At 41.3% G+C, this 18,549-nt stretch overlaps 1 protein-coding gene across 8 annotated transcripts in view; it reads right to left on the reverse strand.

The window, feature by feature from the left end:
- The window catches only part of ASAP1 (ArfGAP with SH3 domain, ankyrin repeat and PH domain 1), a 311,752-nt gene that overhangs the window by 86,519 nt on the left and 206,684 nt on the right, over positions 1–18,549 (reverse strand). The gene's annotated exons all lie outside the window — the stretch shown is intronic.

Raw genomic sequence — 18,549 nt, forward strand, 5'->3', positions numbered from 1 at the left:
GAATCACAAAGCTCTGTGGTTTGCACTGAATGTGGGGGCTGTTCAGAAGGAAAGTCCCTCAAAAGCCACGTACTGACCACACCACGAACACACGGCATCACCTCTCAGCCTCATCGTGCTCAGGCACCGGGCAGGCGTGGCAGACTGCAGTTGCACTGATGGAAACCCCCAAGAACTAAGAATTTCTCTGTGGTTATCCACATACACACTCTCGGGGGCTGATAAGAAACCAAGAAGGCAAAATATCATGTGTTATGAATTCAGAATCTTCCCAGGGATGAGCCTATAAAAAGGCCATAGGAAAAAAATTTAAAACCTACAAACTCTTCGTAACTTATTTCCCGGGAAAAAGCAGGTTCATTTATAAAAACAGGCAAAGGAGATTGTTTTAAGACAGAAGTGAACAGTAATAACCATCTGTCATTATAGAACAGAGAAGTCAAAGAGAGAGCAGGGCAATCTCAAGAGGAGGAAACTTTTAGGATATACCTGGGCGAAACTAAATATCCTCCCCTGGCCATCTCAGCGAAGAGGAAACTTAATTCTCTCAGATATTTTAAGGTGCTGCTCTGTGACAGGGGTGGACCACATGTTTTCACAGTTGTAGTATTCTGTCCTTTTCCTGTTTTTTCTTCCCCCCACTTCTTTCAGGAATCCTTTTCATGGCCTGAGCAAACTTTTCATTGCAAATGAATGTGTAACAAAAGCGTCCCATGGGCAACGGCAACATGATGGTAATAACACAGTGGACAGACTGGCCTTACCACCTTGAAGATCCTCAGTAGATTTTGTAAGAAATCTTTCAAATCTATTTCATAATTATTCACCATTCAGATTACCCCATTCTTGCTTACTCCCAATCCACTTCCTCTCCTTTAATGATACAGTTGAATTAACAGAAATTCTTTACGTGACTCAGGATTACAGGAGGTTGAAGAGCATGTGTTAAGAAGTATACCTTTTCCATTTTATCAAGCACATAACACGTTAAAGACCATTTCAGGAACGATGCTTAGTTGTGGTAAATATATCTTGCTTTCCAAACAAACTGCTGTTTGTTTCCTTCCCTCGCAAAAGGGAAATTTCCCCTGTGAGCATATGTATCAAGCCCACTAAGAAATTTGGAATGAATCAGACAGGAAGTGGCTGAGGTCTGCTATCTTGCATAATGTGCAAAACTGACTTGTTTAAGCAAATAAACTGTAATTAATACTGGCTTTGGTAAAAATAACGGTTTATTCCTTACAACTGCTTAAATACTACCAGAAATTATACAAACTGCCCTCATGATCCCAGCCACTGGAGGTGACTTCATGAAAGTTTTCCTCTGTGTATAAACACACACATACAACACTCTGCCCTGATTTTTTAACCCCTGTGCAACTTCACTACAAAGTGAAATGATCTCATATTGGTTTACTAATTTATCACCTGCCTCTCTGCTCTAGAAGGTATGCTTCTAAAGTGGGGGTAGCTCATCTGTTTGGTTCACAACTGACCAGATCCCAACACAGGAGCCCAGAAGCAGTCGTAGGTTGTCACACTGCGGGCAGTTTCTGGCTGGCCTGTGTGGGCCTGGAGGGTCAGTGACTCAGCAGTGTGGCTGTTCTTTCCCGTGTTGAGAGCAGGAGAGAACAGCACAGCTCTGCAAACGGTACCCCCAGGACACCGATATGCACGTTCGGCTGTATCAATTAACAAGGAGGTAATCTGCTTGCTTTGTCATCCCACATTAATTCTGACATCCTCTCTCCACTGCCCACTGGTTCTTTCTCCTTCCCCTCTAAAGACAGAAACAGCTCCACTGAAAGTAAGGCTAGTGCAAATCTGCTGACTTGTTCAACATATCGGAAAATCCAATTATAATAATGAGCCAGTTCCCAGCAGCTACACAGACGATCCCCGGGTATAAATTAGATACTCCATCCAGTGTGTTAACTCGTTCAGGCCTGAGAGTGTCATTCACCACCTTGAAGCTATTTAACACTGGTGCCTTGTCATCATGCTGTTTTCCAGGGCATTAAGATATGGAGGAAAGAGTTCTTGGCAGGAGTCGAGAAGACCAGAGGCATATGACCACACATCACTCTCCTGGCTGGCTGTCTTTGGAGAACCATTTGACCTTGCTGACTTGGCTTCCTGATTTAAAAATGGGTGTCCTTTTGAGATTTGCAGACACTAACTACTATATATAAAATAGATAAACAACAAGTTTCTATAGTACAGCACAGGGAACTTTAACTTTGTTCAATACCTTATAGTAACCTATGATGAAAAAGAATATGAAGAGGAATATATGAATGTATATGTATGACTGAACTATTACGCTGTGCATCAGAAACTGACACATCATAAACTGACTATACTTCAATGAAAAAATTAAATAAAAAATAAAAATAAAATTGGGTGCCCTGGCACCTTTTTAACCAGCCCACACCAGTGTGGGGGGGACCAGGGCCTGACACACAAGGCTGCCTGCTTCACTGGCTGCTCTTGACAGCCCTGCAAGGTGTGTTCAAACACAATGGCTAAGTGGCGGGGTCAAACCACAAACCAGGCACAAGTCTAACGTCAATGAACTGCTTATAGCACCATCTTCTTACGGATACTGGAATGCTCTTAAAACTACAGAATACTACACATGAATGAACCATTATTAGCGGCTATTATTATTGACCTATTAAGCTGAGCTCTGTTTCATTGGGTTGCATATGCCTTAAGGAGAAACAAAGAATACTGCTCACAGGTTGAGGGATGAGAGTTAATCACTCCACCCTGCCCTCTGCTCAGGGATTCGCACGTTCACCCTTTACAGCTGCTAGAGTGCCTCGTGCTCCCATGCTGTCAAGCAGGTGATGAACACTCACCTAGGGTGCGCGCGCACAAGTCATTCAGGGCCACTCCACTTGCTGCGAAGGGGCCGTGTGGGATACAGATACTAACTGCAATGTATGCGAAATGCCTGGTACAAAAGAGACTCTTAATAAAACGTAACTTGGTTTATTTTCTCAGAATTCTTTATACTTGAATAGCTCAGCAGTGGTGGTGGAAAAAATATGATGCTAGCATTTCAGACAGTGTCTTTTGAGGTTGGGGAGGTGATGAGGGAAGACTCCCAAATGGCCTTTATACTGCACCACTCTCTCCACTGGCTAAGTTTCATAGTTGTTCCCTTTCTCATTCTATAAACTGTAAGATAATGCACCCCACTATACCTTGTTCTAATCCAGGCAGTCTGAAGCAGTTATTAAAATGACAGATGGTACTGTGTTTAATATATGTTATCTAAAATTACTACTTGAAACAACTCTGTCAGATGGATCTTAGTCTTACCCAACTAATGAGGAAACAGGCTCAGAGAGGTTAAGCAACTTGCCCAAGGTCAAACAGTAAGTAAAGCAGATGGTCGGGTTATTAATTAAGGTTTTTACTGACTCCAAAGGCCATTCTTGTTTGCCATGTCATGCTGTTAGACTGATGTTTTAAAGTGATTATTAGATCACATTACGTTTCTGCTTAAAACCCATCAACTGCTTCCCATTAAACTGGATTCAAATTCAACCTCCCCGTGTAAGCCTGGCCCCGGCAACCTGTCTTAAGCCCCTCCACCCGCTCACACTACCCTTCAAGCACGCCAGCCCTTCTCAGGTTCATGGCCCCTCAAGTGCTTTCCCCCGGCACAAGTGCCAACCCTCTGGACCACTCTTCCTTTGGCTACTGGCAAAGTGCCTTCTAGTCTCCCTGACTTCCTCAGTGAGGTCTTGACTGTTCTAGACTGACCACTCCTCCCTATCTCCCATTAGTCTCAACCAAGCAAAACAGGATCACTTTCAAGAGAGTATGCATTTTAGAATCACTTGTTTCATCCCTGTCTGGAGCAAAGCTGTTGCTGCTTCTTTTTAAATTGAAGTATAGTTGATTTACAATATTGTGTTAGTTTCAGGTATACAGCAAAGTGATTTGGTTACACATATATATGTATTTATATTCTTCTTTTAGGATTCTTTTCCATTATAGTTTATTACAAGATACTGAATGTAGTTCCCTGTGCTGTACAGGAAGTCCTTGTTGTTAATCCATTTTACATACGGTAGTGTGCTGTTACATCAAGCCCAGAGCCCAGTGCAGACATGTTAAACACACACTGAATAAAATACTTGTTGACTGAGTAAACAGATGAAGAAATGAGTTCCTCTTCAAACCAGAAAAGCTGTTCTGAGACTCAGAAGCGTTACAGAATCTGAACCAGTTTTGGTCTTCCTGGGGTGCTGAGCATCAGAATGGAAGGTAGGGAGGGATGTGTGTGTGTGTGAGGGGGGCTTGCGGTGGATTTAGGAGAGGGATGGGATATGGTTGGCAGTGACAGACCAAGGATACCTTCCTTCAAGCAGCTTCGAGGCTTTGTCTGACAACCAGGGAAGAAAGGATGCTCCAGTCCTGCACCTGCCTCCCCCAGCTGTGAAGGTTCAGCCCATCACTTCTTGTTTTTGCCATCGATAAAACGAGAGGCCTCTGAGATCTCAAAAGCACCTTTCAGTTACAATCCAGATACAACTGAACACAGTTAAAAAAAAAAATCCAGAGCAACTGGTTGACACAGCTACAGGAGATGCTCCAACTGCCTCATGAGCTGAAGCACAGCTCTGGTCGTCCCCCCAAATAAAAGTAACAAATAAAAACAATGACTAAACAACAACATAATCCTGCAGTAATGCTGAAGATTTAGACAGGTCAATTCGTAATTCCCATCAGAACTCTGAACTCTGTGGCACAGCCCACAACGTCTACTATAAAGCTTCTGGTGCAGTATAGGCATAACCTTCTGAAAAAAGCTGGAAATGCCTCCAGAAACTGAGCTTCTGAATTTGACCAGAGCAAGGACTGATATGACGACCAGGGCCTTGGGCGACTGGCTGTTTCTTCCCATTTCTTAACTAACTCAAACAACAGTGAAGGAGGGGAAATGAAAACGTTACAAACTGAATTCATGCTCATCACAGCAAGTGCAGAGATTTCAAAAGATGCTCTCAACTATGATTCTAAACAGGGAAAAAATGGAAACAATGGAAATGTTCAAAATTAGAGACTGGGTGCATAAATTATGGTGCAAATGGTGGCCTTCTATTCAGGTGCCAGAAACAGTGTCACAGGCAGCGGCTCTGGGTTCTGCAGGCCTCTCTTCTGGGGATGGGGCTGGTATAGGGAGAGGCCCAGGCTCTGGATCCCATTTCAGCGCAGGCAGCTCTGCGTCAGGGGCTGTATGTTCCCAACAGGGCAAAGGTTCTTAGGCTATAATATTTTATGAAAAAGGAAAACATTTTCAAAATACATAAATAAATGAAAAACAGGGTTATAAAACAGCACTATAATAAGAACCCAGCGTTGTTTGAATATTATATGACAAAAATTACACACAGGAAAACAAGATGTATGTATAAACAGAAAAAAGATTAGAAGATAGATAAATTGATCTCAACCCATTAACAGGAATTGTAAGGTGATGGGTGATTTTTAGTCTTTTTTTCCCCTGTATTTTCTAAGTTTGCAACAATGAATTAGAATTATTTTTACCTTGTTATTAAAAAGAAACACAAGAGGGCGATATAATCAACCAGCAGCTTATTTTTCATTCAATTTATTTGATTACTATAAGATACAAACCAGATGGTGTGTATAAAAGTAAAAATAACTAATTAGATAGTGGATTTGGAGGAAAAAAGTTATAACTTCTCTAATAACACTAGGGAATTCGAGCTTTCTGCCCAGAATGACAATTCTGACTGGTGGTTCTCAAAGTGTGGTCCTTGGACCAACAGTGTCAGACCAGGTGGAAATTTATTAGAAACAAAATTTTCAATCTGATTAATCAGACTCTGAGGGTGGAGCCAAACACCCTTTGTTTAAACAAGTCCTCTAGGGAAGATGGATGCAAGGTCAAGTCTGGGCACTTGCTGCCTTAGCTGTTCAGAGTAGAAGAAAAACCAAAGTTCTGTTAGAGAAGAAGGAGCTACAGTCAGAGAGTAGAAATCACTTGTCTAAGGTCTAAGGCATGATAACTATGAAGAAAGAGCAGAGGTGAGTGACTGCTCTGGGACACCTGGGAAAAGACCTAAGGAAAACTGGGCACCAAACCGTACCCTTATGCTAAGGGCATCGGGAACTGGCAAGACTGAATTTAAGCAGAAAGCACAGTCTTATTGGAAGTTTTACAGTTTTACAAAGGAAACTGTGTAGGGTGTAGAAGTGTCAGGGAATATGAGAATTCCTTGATGTAAAATAATGCAATTATATTTTATCTAATTCAATTTAAGTAAATGATGGGTTAGATTTAACATCATCTCCTTCATCAAGAAATGAAAGCACTATTTTTCTTTGCACTGATGTGAAGCACTTGACTCCTTCTGAGGATAATTACAAGAAAAGGGGAAGGATAGCTAGGATTTAGAAGACCAAGGTGAATAAGAGAGCAAAAGGAAAAAAGCTTTGGTTTCAAAGAGTCATCCTGACCCTAAAAGTTTCTTTGTTGTACCTGAAATGTTTACAGCAACATACTTTTACTTAGGAAGAACCCTCTTAACACAATTTAAAAATCTAATAAAATAAACATGTACAAGCACATAGGGCTTACCACGTTCTGGGAGGACACTGTAATGCCTCGCAGTAGACATTTATTGTTTTCATTTAACTCATAACAAAACCGACGCATCTGCTGCTCTCTTTGCCTGGACTGCCCCACTCTGTCTGCTTGGCTCACATCTTCACCTTGTAAGACTTCACTTGATCCTCAGTGAATAATTTAGAAATCAAAGAATTTATCTACCTGGTGGCTGTGATATTTGCCATCAGCTGATATATTTCAAGTTCACCCATGCAGAAAAAGAATCTCCTTACCTATTATGCCTATGATGCCAAATGCTGCCAGGAAACTAAATAAAAGTTTTCTCTACTGGGGGAAGCAAAAAGCAGGAAGTTTTAAAAATCTGGTCCTGCACCCACGTCCATCTTTTCCTATAGAACAAATAGTGTCTTAGTGTAAACTACTGAAATATTCTGTATAAGGAGCCTTTTAAACGTAAGGTGACAGCCAAGCTTAACACAGAGCCTGGAACAGAGCGGATACTTAGTAAATGCTGGCCAAGTTAAGCCCACAATTTTAGAATGTTTATTTCTTTTCATTTTTAAAATACCGAAGTATTGATTTCACCCCACTCTTATATTATCAGGTGCATCAACTAATGCCGAACGCTGTGTATGTTTCTGTTTAAGGAAAAGAGCCTGTGCAGGCCCAAGAGAAGAGTTTCACAAACATCTACCAATTATCTGAGGCGCAGGTCCAGGGCCTGTCCTCCGGGAAGCCTTTCTTGATACCCTTGCACTCTGGATGAATGAGTGAGAGAACAGATAAGTGACCCAGCTTGGGAAACAGTTGTAACTGACCTCGAAGTCATGCTTCTCTGCCAGCCCTCTGAACTTTCCACTGCTTAACACAGCTGGGCAATAAGTCAATAAAAGGGCTGTTCATTTTTAGTGGAAGACGTAGTAAGCTACTAGTTCTCAACAGAAATCAATAGGCCACTTCTCCAGGTTGAAACCTAAAGGTACCAAAGGGAGGGCTTTGAGCTAAAATATAGAGGAAAAGTCTAAATAAGGAAACATATTGAGATTTGCAGATACTAATTAACATTTATAAAATAGATAAACAGCAAGTTCACACTGTAGAGCACAGGGAACTATATCCAATATCTTGTGGCAAAAAAGAATTTGAAAATGAATACAAGCATGTTCATGTATGACTGAAGGATTGTGCTGCACACCAGAAATTGACACATTGTAAACTGACTATACTTCAATTAAAAATATATACATATATACACATATACACCCAAAAAAAACCCTTAAAGTCCTTCGAAGTTATATACTGAAATATTAAGTAAGAAATACATTCTAGAAGAGGAGATGTGAAATGGAAAAAAAATTAAAACAAGCAACAAATGAATGGATCACCTGATTCAGCAAAACATCTAAATGAGTGTTTCTCAAAGTGAGGCCATGGGAAGATCACGTTTCTTATACAATAAGAAAGTCTGTGGTCAAGCAAGTTAGGAGAGCACTGAGTTGGACAGGTCTCTTTCATTGCAGGGTGTCTCCAGCTTTCCATGTACAAATGTGCAACTGTAAATCTTCAAGGGTATTATGTTGTGTTTTGCACTCTAGAACTCCCATCAAAGAACGAGGCATGGGATTTGCGCTTCAAGGAAAACCCTTAGGAAAGGTGCCTCACACTCTGATATTCCCGTCCCCAGGCAAGAGGGAACAGACGCACTGGGCCCAGCCTGGCCGCTGAGCATGGGTGCACAGGGCGTGCACGGCTCAGACCCACCCGGCAGGTACGAGTGGAGCCCGAGAGCCAGCCATGCTCCCCTTGCTAATCCATGCTCCCCGGGGGCTGGCTGGTGTCAGCCCGGGAGAAGGTGCCCCGGCTGGGCTGTAGTGCCCGCCGACGAGTCTGGGCTGGAGTGGGTGGCCCTGTCGGAGAGCTACAGAAAGTGGAGATAAAGAGAAGCCATATTCTGCAGAGAAAGCCAAAACTAGTAGGACAGAACACTTAACGTGAAGCAGGTCGGCAGACTGGGAGACTCCAGGTAAGAGGCCTCGCCTGGGTTGGCATGGGACATCAAGGAAGAGAGGAAAAGGTCAAAGAAGTGTGTGTGAGGCTGAGTTTGGCAGAATTCTCTGAGCCAAGAAAGTATCTGCATTTGCTTTTCACAAAGTACCTAGAGATTTGGGCCCAGAAGGAGCGCTGGAGGCTTCTGGGACCAAGAGCGTGCAGACAGAAGGCTGCTAGTTATCTCAAAACAGTGTCTGCTTTACTCTCGCAACATCTATGCCGTTGCTCTGCTTGCTGTTCTTTAAATCAATACTTTCTACTGAAAAAAACTAAAAGTAAACTGTATGTTATGTCCACAAAAGGACGTCCACATCTTCTGAGAGAAAGTCAAGGGGACTCTTAGGAGCATGGACTCTGGACTAGACTGCCTGGGTTTGAAGGCTGCTTCCAGTATCTACTTAGCTCTCGGTGACTCAGTATTCTCAGCTGTTAAGTAAGGATGATTATGGCGACTACGTGGCAGGGGTTGATGTGAAGGCCTCACACAGATAAGGCAGAAACAGCAATACTCCATTTGCTCCCTTCTATTTCTAGTCTCCTGCAAGTGGGGCCAAGAACACAGCTTAACTCAAACAACTAACACATCAGGGAAAGCTGTGACAGGTCTTCATATGATTCTCCAGTTCTCCTCTTCCTCTGCATGGCAAACCCTGTTGAGATGGGGGGGGGGTGATCCCTCTGCCTACATCTCTGAATTACTGCTACTGTAGAGCAGATTCTGTCAGTAGACATGGGGACATGAGGAGGAAATAGACCTCCACTACGTTAAGCCATGGAGATCGGGGGGTTAACTTATTACTGCAGCACACCGTCACCTATCCTAGCTAATACAACATGCAAGGTGCTTAAAACCCTGCCCTGACAGGTAGTAAGCACACTATATACACGCTGCTGTTGTCAGTATTATACGTATAAACAAAAGTTAACCATAAAAACAATGAAAACTTTACCTGCCCGAAGACTTGGAGGGTGAGACCAGATCTATCTTTGTTTTTAAAAGAGATGCTGAAAAGCAAATGTTAGGGATGTCCTAAAGCATTCTGACATCAATCTGAGGCTTTCTCCTCCACACACAGCCCTCTCTTCTGGCTAATGAACCTCCTTCCTCCAGCAAGGGCCAGTTCGTCCCTTCCTCCTTTTTCTTCTGTCCTCTCTCACAGAACCAGAGCTCTAAAACCTAAGTCTCTTTTAGCATCAAAATGCTGCTTTGTGAGTGGAATAACACTTGATAGCCACATAACCACAAACACACGCTTTAAATGAAAAGTGTTATTCAATGCATATAAAATTCACAAGATGAAAACCAGTCCTACTTCAAATGCATTATTTGAACTTCCTATTTAAGACATTTTTAATCGAAAATCCTTGAAATTTCGAAGAAAAAGAAAAAGAAACCATATTAAAATTCAGCCTGGGGAATAGCAGGGTTTCTGTATACTGGATGTATTTAAGACAAGGCACACCTGTATTGATGAACGTAGAATTCAAATCCTTATATATAGGGAACTATGGTTTAGTTATAAACTGTGAAATACTATGTAGCCTATTAAAGTGATTTGGCAATTTTATTTGTATGGCCATGAAGAGCTAAACAAGTTTCTAAAAAAGTTTGCAAAATACATGTATAAAACAAGTTGTTTAAAAACAAAATAAAACAAAACTGCTTCAGTAGCAAAACCTGACCTTTCCTGACTTCACTTGGTGGTTAGCTTGGTCTTGAACTGAGGTGTGACTCATAATTTACCCCATTTCATGTTAACTATTCACCTGAGAAGTCACTAGGGGGCACTAAGTAGTATATGGTACACTGTAACCCTCCTGGAATCTGAAATTCTTAATTTGGAAGAAACATCTAACCCCAAGGACTCTGGATAAGAGTTTGTGGACTTGGGTAATAGACACACACACAAATACAAAAGCATGTATTTGTCTGTATGTATAAATTATTTCTCTCTGTGTATAAATCTATGAAATTGTGGCATAATATTAGTATTATATTAATAGTTACAAGTTAGAATTACACAGTTATATTTGTTTTATTTAAAATTTTCCATATTGCTGAAGTTTTTATAGTGAACACATACAACTTTAATAACAGAAGGGAAAAACAAAATCTCCTTCCTATCCACTCTCCCACCCACATGGTCAGATCTCATTTCACGAAACATCCCACAATACTAATTGGCAGTGAACCATCTCAGGACATGAGGGAATGTCTGGCAGATCAAATGCTGAAATTTTCCAATCATGGACTACCATCCTGCAAAATGATGAGGTTTTAAAAATGTATTCTATACTCCAGAGCACCCAGGGACTACCAATTTACTCCTAAGGATACCCATGCCCTCAACACCTTTCTGCTTCAAAGAACTTGAGAAATAATCTGCTTGCTACAAATCTAGATCCAACTTGCACATTTCCAGCTATTCTCATGCAAGGGGGAAGAAAAAAATCCTTAACCCAAACCACCATACGCTGCAGTCAGAGACTGCAAACAGGAAATGCTATGCAGCTGAAGAAATCTTTGCTTTGCTTCAACAGCTCTGAAGCAGTAACTGCTCTCTAACTGTTACAGGAGGCTCAGCTCTCAAGCAAGCTACGGAACTGTCCAAAGGCTCAGGGAAGAGAAGGAGTCAGAAACACAGAGCCCTGGCTGTACCAGAATCCTTCTGGGCACCCCTTACTATTTTAAAAGAGCCTTTACATGTATTTCTGAAACTACTGCTACTTTGGGGCTCTTGGGTAATGGTTTTCCTCTGCCCACTGAGAATCTATTTCAATCCACCAATTACTCCCTTCCCGTCCCATTTCTGTGGTTTGGTAATTAAATGGATGCAATGCTCTGTTGACTCCTTAACTACTTTGCCAGCATCACAGGAAGATGGCCTGACACTGGGTGCAGAGCGGACCCTGCACTGTGTACCAATATTGACTTCACTTCACTGCTTTTCTTGTAATAGTTAAAAAAAACAAAAGACAACATAATTTTGGTACTGTATATTTAATCAAATGAAAAAAAATACTTAGTTAAAATTCAAGATCATCCTGGTTTTCTTCTTTTTTCTTCCCTTACAAGGAAGCCTTTATCATTACCATATTAACTAAAGGGCATCTGAAATAGAAGGAAGCAAATGTAAAAAGAGACATGGAAGCAAGAAACAGCCTGTGCTCAGGAACAACAAATCATCTGCTCTGGCTGGAGCTGACTTTGACTGGGAAGGCATCTTTTCAGCTGGAGGATGAGTTCAGACAGACTGGTAAGTCAACTAAAGAAATATTTCTAATGATTTTTTTAAAATGCTATTACCTGTTAAGCACAGACTATGAACAAAACCTACAAAAGATACTTCACAGGGAAGCCCACACACTTAAAACCTCACCACAAACATTAAAAACATTAACAAAATAGATCACGCCCACGGTTCTCTGGTCTCTCACCACTAAGAGGCAGCATTCCCCAGACATATTCAAACATGATGAACAAATTCACTTCTGGGAGGAAACAGCTGATCACTTCAACCTCTGAAGAACAGTGACCACATTAGGGTCTTCAACGAGAGGGAAAAATTCCAAAGACAGAGAAAGGCTGGTTTAGAAAACCTGTATCAGTTAAAAGGAATAGGAAGTGGTCTGAAGGAGGAGCAGACAGGTGAGAGTTTGGTGTTTACATTTGTTCTATTCTGAAATGTTTATGTAACAATAGATCACAATATATTATTAAAGACTTCCCCAGCAATAGCTGTATTATTAAAGACTTTCCCCAACTTTCTTTCCCTGATAATTTACATTTTTATTAACCTTACTATTTTGAAAAAAAAAATCAGACACGCAAAAAGTTGCAAAAATAGTACAGAGAAGTCCTTTGTACCCATAAACCTGCTTTTCCCAGCAGTAACATGTTAGATGTGCTGTAAACCACATCGTCAAAACCTACACATCAACACAGGCACAGGATGATCAACCAGGTTACAGACCTTACCTGACACTCACCGGTTTCTGCATGCACTTATTTTTTTGTACGTCTTTGTGTATATTCCTATGAAATTTACCACACGTATAGCTACAGTACAATTACAGCACAGTCACAACAGAGAACTGGTCCATAACACAAAGGAACTCCCTTGAAATCTTCCTTTATAGTCACAACCTTACCCCCTCTTTCAATCCCTGGTAACCACTGATCTGTTCTCTCTCTTTTGGATGACTTAGGTTTTAATCAAAAAACTCCATAAATGGCAAGGTTATCTTGTTAAACATTACTGCTTTATGGAACTTCTTATTTTCACTTAAAGGTGTCAAAAGGCACAGTGGTATAAAGAACATGAATGTACCTGGGTAGTCCCACTGGACAGGAAAGTCCCCTATCTTCCTTCTGGCCGACTACCTAGGTTCCCAGGTGCTCACAGCAAGCAGACATCTTGGCATTGGCTATCACAACAGGAAAGGGATGAGGGCTTAACTGCCAGGGATAAGGAATCCATCACAGGAAATTCTTTCAAAAGTCATTCTCTAGAGCTTCCGAATCTGTAACTTGTCCCAACCAAGGAAAGTGCATATGGTCTAATGCCAACACTAAGTGAAATCCACAGAAATACAAAGTTGCTGAGGACATGCGATTTCATCTATATCAGGGTGGAGTCACGAAGTGCTGAAAAGAGTACTAAAAAGAAAAATCTGAAATATCAGCAAAGATAGTTATCTCATTATAAACGAGAACCTGCAACTTTCTCTTTGTATTCTAAATTTTTCCCACTAGGCATGTATTCTTTTATAATAAGAAAAAAATACACCAATAAAGTCCCTGCAGTGGCCATTAATGCCACATTAGTATCAATATTAACATAGTCTACCAATATATCAAAAGTTCAGTGTCTATGACGCAAGGACTTTGCAGTTTACACAGCTTCTTACATGGGTGGTAGGTCTGATCCTCACACAAGCAGCAGGGTAGGAAGGGAGGTACTCTCCTTCATTCCCCTAGAGAGAAAGTTCACATTTATAAGTCAGGCAATGTTAACTCACTCAGTGGCAGGGCTGGACTTACAACAAAGCCATTGACTTCTGATGTCAGTGATTCTGAAGGTCCCGAGAGGTCCCCAAGGTCAAAAGTATTTTTATAATAACACTAAGAGGTTTTATCTGACTTGTTCACTGTCTTGACATTTGCACTGATTGTGCAGAAGTAAAGGAGGTAAAACTGCTGATAATGCCTTCATGTGATGCAAGGCACAGGACTGGAGCCACTGTATTCCTCATGGTCATGCTCTCGCAGTTAGAAAAAAAAAGGCTATTTTCATTTAAGAACACCCATAATGAAATAAAAAATGATTGATTTCATTATATACCAATCCTTGTGTACATCTTTTTCATATTCTGTTTGATGAAAGAGGAAGAAGCACAAGAAATAATGAACTTCCAAGGCGTAACAAAATATGATGGTTAGCTTGAGAAGAGGCACGTATGCCATTTTTTGAGTTGCAAGCTGAACTATCTGGTTTTGTTAGTTTTTTTAGTGGAATACCATTTTTCTTTTCCTTGAAAGAATGTCTGACAAACTGTGGCATTGAGACTGGGTATCTGGCAAACGCTTTCTTGAAAATGAGTTGCTTGTCATTACAAGGTAAATAAGTGACAGTATTTGTTGTTATCGATAAAACTGGAGCTTTCAGAGCAAAGTTAAAATTTTGGAAAACCTCTATCACCATGGGCTTGAGTTTCCAAATCCTTAAAGTTCATTTATACGGTTTCAGATTCACACTGCTACTAAATTTTAAGAAACCACCACTTGTAAAGTTTTGATGTAATATCAAAGAAAAATACTGATAATTACCTGAAAAGGCTCTTAGAGTCTTTTTCTCTCTTCCCAATACACAGAACTGTAGAAGGCTGTAATTTTTTGTCTACTTCAACCAAAGCGACTTAATGCAACAAAATGAATTAATACATTAAAACGTTAACTAATACGTTAAAACGTTTACCAGTTTTAAATTCTAAGATAGTAAATATGGCTAGAAATAGCCCACAATAAACAAAAACTCTTTGGTATCCTCAATCATTTTTACAATTGGGGTCCTAACACCAAAAAATTTCAGAACTACTGGCTAACGGTCTTTCCATACAAAGTGTGTAATTCACTGATGAGGGCAATCAAAGAGGAAAAAGCAGAGAAGAAAGCACCTAGTAACCTAAAGACAAAAAGGACATGGAGGACGTGGACCTATTGGTACGGGTTCCAGTCATCATGTCAGAGCGGCCATTAGCAGCCATGGTCTATAAAAGCAATGCCGTTACTTTGTAATTTGGGGAGGGGGGAGCATTGCTGAATCCATATGTGCATGATCTGTAGTCAGGAAACTCCCCTGAGCTCAAGCCCTAATTCCACGACTTCCCAGGCATATTATTTTCAGAAGATGTGATGCACTGATCTGTAAAATGGGATGTGACTATCCACATTTGCCATCACATGGGAACTGCCATAGAGATCAAGTGAGAAGATGTAAATAATGATAAAAGCTTGAATTTGTTAAACGAATTCCATATGTCAGGCATCGTGCTTAGTGGTTTACTGCCAGGATCAAGGGAGTCCGAACACTACCAAGAAACAGATACTACTAATTCTTTTTACAGGTAAGGAAATTAGCATCAGAGAAGTTAAGTGATTTGCCTTAGGCCAGAAAGCCAGTAAGCTGGGAGCTGGGATTCCAGGTCTGACTGAGATCAAAACCCATATTCCTCCTACTGCTTACACATCACAGCCTCTCCCATCCTATACCATAAGGTAAAACAACTTTTCATAAAAATGATTTTCTAGCACATGGGGAGCAAAGCCAGGAAGAAAAGCAAGTTCATTTAAATCTGGCTTGGTGCAGGACCGATGTGAGGTCACAGAACCGTCAGCTACAACTGCAGTCCTCTGTGCGGTCCTCTGACGTTCGTTAGGTAAGAGTTAGAAGGTGGCTAATAAAAACCAGCCTCAGCCCACGTGACGTTAACATCAACATCTGTGCAGCTGGCAGGATTCTCATGTAACACCTCACTTGATCATCATACCTTCCTTAATCACTGAAAGTTTAGAAAAACAAACATCTAAATGGGGACTGAGTCACCAACTCTCCAGAAACTCCTGAACGCAATACACGTGCAATACTGATCGCTTAGAAGTAACACAGATAACGGAAGTTTTCTCTTTCTAGAGTTAGTCAAAAGCAGAAAGCTAGACATGAATCCAAATCTACCCTTTCCTCTACCAAAAAAAGTAATTTTAAAATATGAATTATTAAAGTTTGCATTATAAGCAATGTCTTAATTAGAAAACGACATTTTCCAGGATTTATCATAGACATTTGGTATTTGCTGGATGTACTGAGGATACAAATGAGAAAATCTAAAAAATACCAAAGCACTTTCTTTTATCTTACTCTTTGAATTTCAACTATATCTATTATTGCTTAATGTTTCCAGCTTTCAGTAGCCTAAGAGAATAGAATTTTCGGGAACCTCTTGAGAAAAACAGGTTCCCATGGGGGTGCTCCCCTAAACTCATCTGGGGCCTGCAGGTGCTACAGTCGACCCAGAACCCCTCCTTCCCTGAGGGACCTGGTGTCCTCTGCACCCGCTGCTCCAGGGCCAGGGTGTGGCCCTGTCAGTCAGCCTGGTTTGAGCTTCCCTCTCCTGGCAAAACATAAAAAGGGAAGCAGCAAGCTGCTGACCGCTGTGGGGCTGTATAAACCCCTGGGACTGCCCAGATTCAGTCAGAAGTGTTCCCTCAGTAACCAGCTACAGCACAAGCCAATTGTCATGTCTGCTCCCTCACTAGAAATGCCACCACCCCTTTTCAAGGGAAAATTGTTCTGGTTTCTTTTTTTTTTTCTAATTGATTGAAAAATCCTCCAACAATTTCTTTCAGATCTTTCTTAGACTTCTACTCCTTAAAACTCGGGGAGACATGGAAAGAGGAGCCTGCAGCCAGGGGTATGTTTAGGGGCTCTCTAGATCAGCACCTCTCGTTGGGAAAAGATGACAACCGGAACATGGGGTGACAGCGTCGTCTGGGAAAGACAGTGGCTTCAGAGACAGAATGCTGGGAACCCAGACACAAACAGCATGCCTGGAACAAGCCACAATCTCACCGTGCCTCATCTGGATTAAAGGCATAACCACCACAAGACTGCTGTAAATCGCTAAGTGAGAACCCCACAGAGAGCACTTTGCCCGGTTCATTAGGGCAAATGTAGGCAACGAATGATGCTCGAGCGGCCACTGACTTGTGTGGACGACGTTAACTCCACACACAAATCCCTCCACTGAAGGAACCTATGGTGCAGGGACGTGTGGAAATGGACTGGCCAGGAAACAGGGACGAGATGACTACTGACTTAAGCCTGATACATCTGATCTCCTGGAAACTAGAGGTTAGCAAGATATTCCCATAAAAACGCCCGTCTCAGGAAAACACAACTTCCCCCCACCCCCAGCCAGCGGGCTTTCACAGTTACGGCCAAAGCGAACTGTCAGTCTTGTTTCACTTCCTTTGCACCCACGAAAAGGCAGGCAATACCCAGAGCAAGGAGAAATGGGAGGCCCCATCTGAATTAAAGAGATTTAAATAATCTAAGATTTATAGAAGTACCATGGGCTTGTCAAATAAACCCAAGTGTAGAAATCACATAAGTCCTAAGTTTAGAGTTACCCTTTCTCCAGTTTCTGAAAAGAAGACATATTTCTATTTTCAACCTTTATTTTCTTTAAGATTTGTTGTCACTGTGTAAGACTAATTCAATGGTACAAACCACCAATTAGAATTAAGTTGTCAGGAAGACAGATGCATACATACATATATTTATCTAGTGAGATACGAATAAAAAAAGAATATTCTGATTGGTCAAATAATTAGGGGAATTTACTACAGAAAGGTAGCTTTCATTTTCCAGCAGGGTGCATTCATCTGAAAACTAGCCATCTAGATTTGTGACAAAGAGTCTCACATAAGACCATGGATTGTCTATTTGATACGAGCAACCGACCCAAGGCATCTTAAGCCTGAGTGCTGGATCTTCAAAGGAGGCTAAGACACAATGCTGAGAGACTGGGGGAGGAAGAGGAGGAAATAGCTCCTCTTCTTCGGGAAAAGGCCTACAAAAGTACAACATAGTTTTCCTTTGGCACTTTTCAACCTCCCTGTGCCCCTATCTCTTGGGATTTAGGAAAAAAAGAGACTTGACTAAATTAACTCGTGCATATGGTGGTCACGCTACACAGAATAAACCTCTCCCAGTATGAACAAAGAGTGAGGATGAGGGAGGGAGGGTGGGTACAATTTGGGGACGCCCAGACACCACCGGGCAAATGGGTCCTCCCAGCCCCACTCTGTGCCTGCCCCCCAGGGTCAGCACCTCTAGGGTCCCCGATTTCTAGGGATTCTTCCTGTCACTACTTCTGGAACCAGAGAGTCCCCAAATCTTAACATCTTTTTCTTGGTAGAGGGTTAAACAGATGTGGAGAGTTGGGAGAGGCTAATTATTTGTAAATCAAAGACGAAAATGAATGATGGGTATTCATACAAGTGAAGGGTCACAGGTTATGCTCGACACAGAAGTCATCATCACTCTTTCAACTAATCGAAAGGCAAGAGCTGCTAAAATTTATCTAAAAACAAAAACAAAAACAGCGATGGGAGAATGTGGAAGAGAATTCAGGTTAACCAGTTTCTCTCAGAATCTAAAAACCTATCCTGTTACCAGCTGAGCTAGAGGTACAGATTCTAGGCATTTTACAATGTTATTTTCCTTAAATGCGACTAAGGACTGGAAAAGTTTTTTATTTTTACTTTATTTCATTTTTTGCCCCCCAGACTGAGGACTGGGGAGAGGATTATTACATTG

The sequence above is a fragment of the Vicugna pacos genome, chromosome 25 (assembly GCF_048564905.1).
Source record: "Vicugna pacos chromosome 25, VicPac4, whole genome shotgun sequence".
Taxonomy (NCBI): Eukaryota; Metazoa; Chordata; class Mammalia; order Artiodactyla; family Camelidae; genus Vicugna; species Vicugna pacos.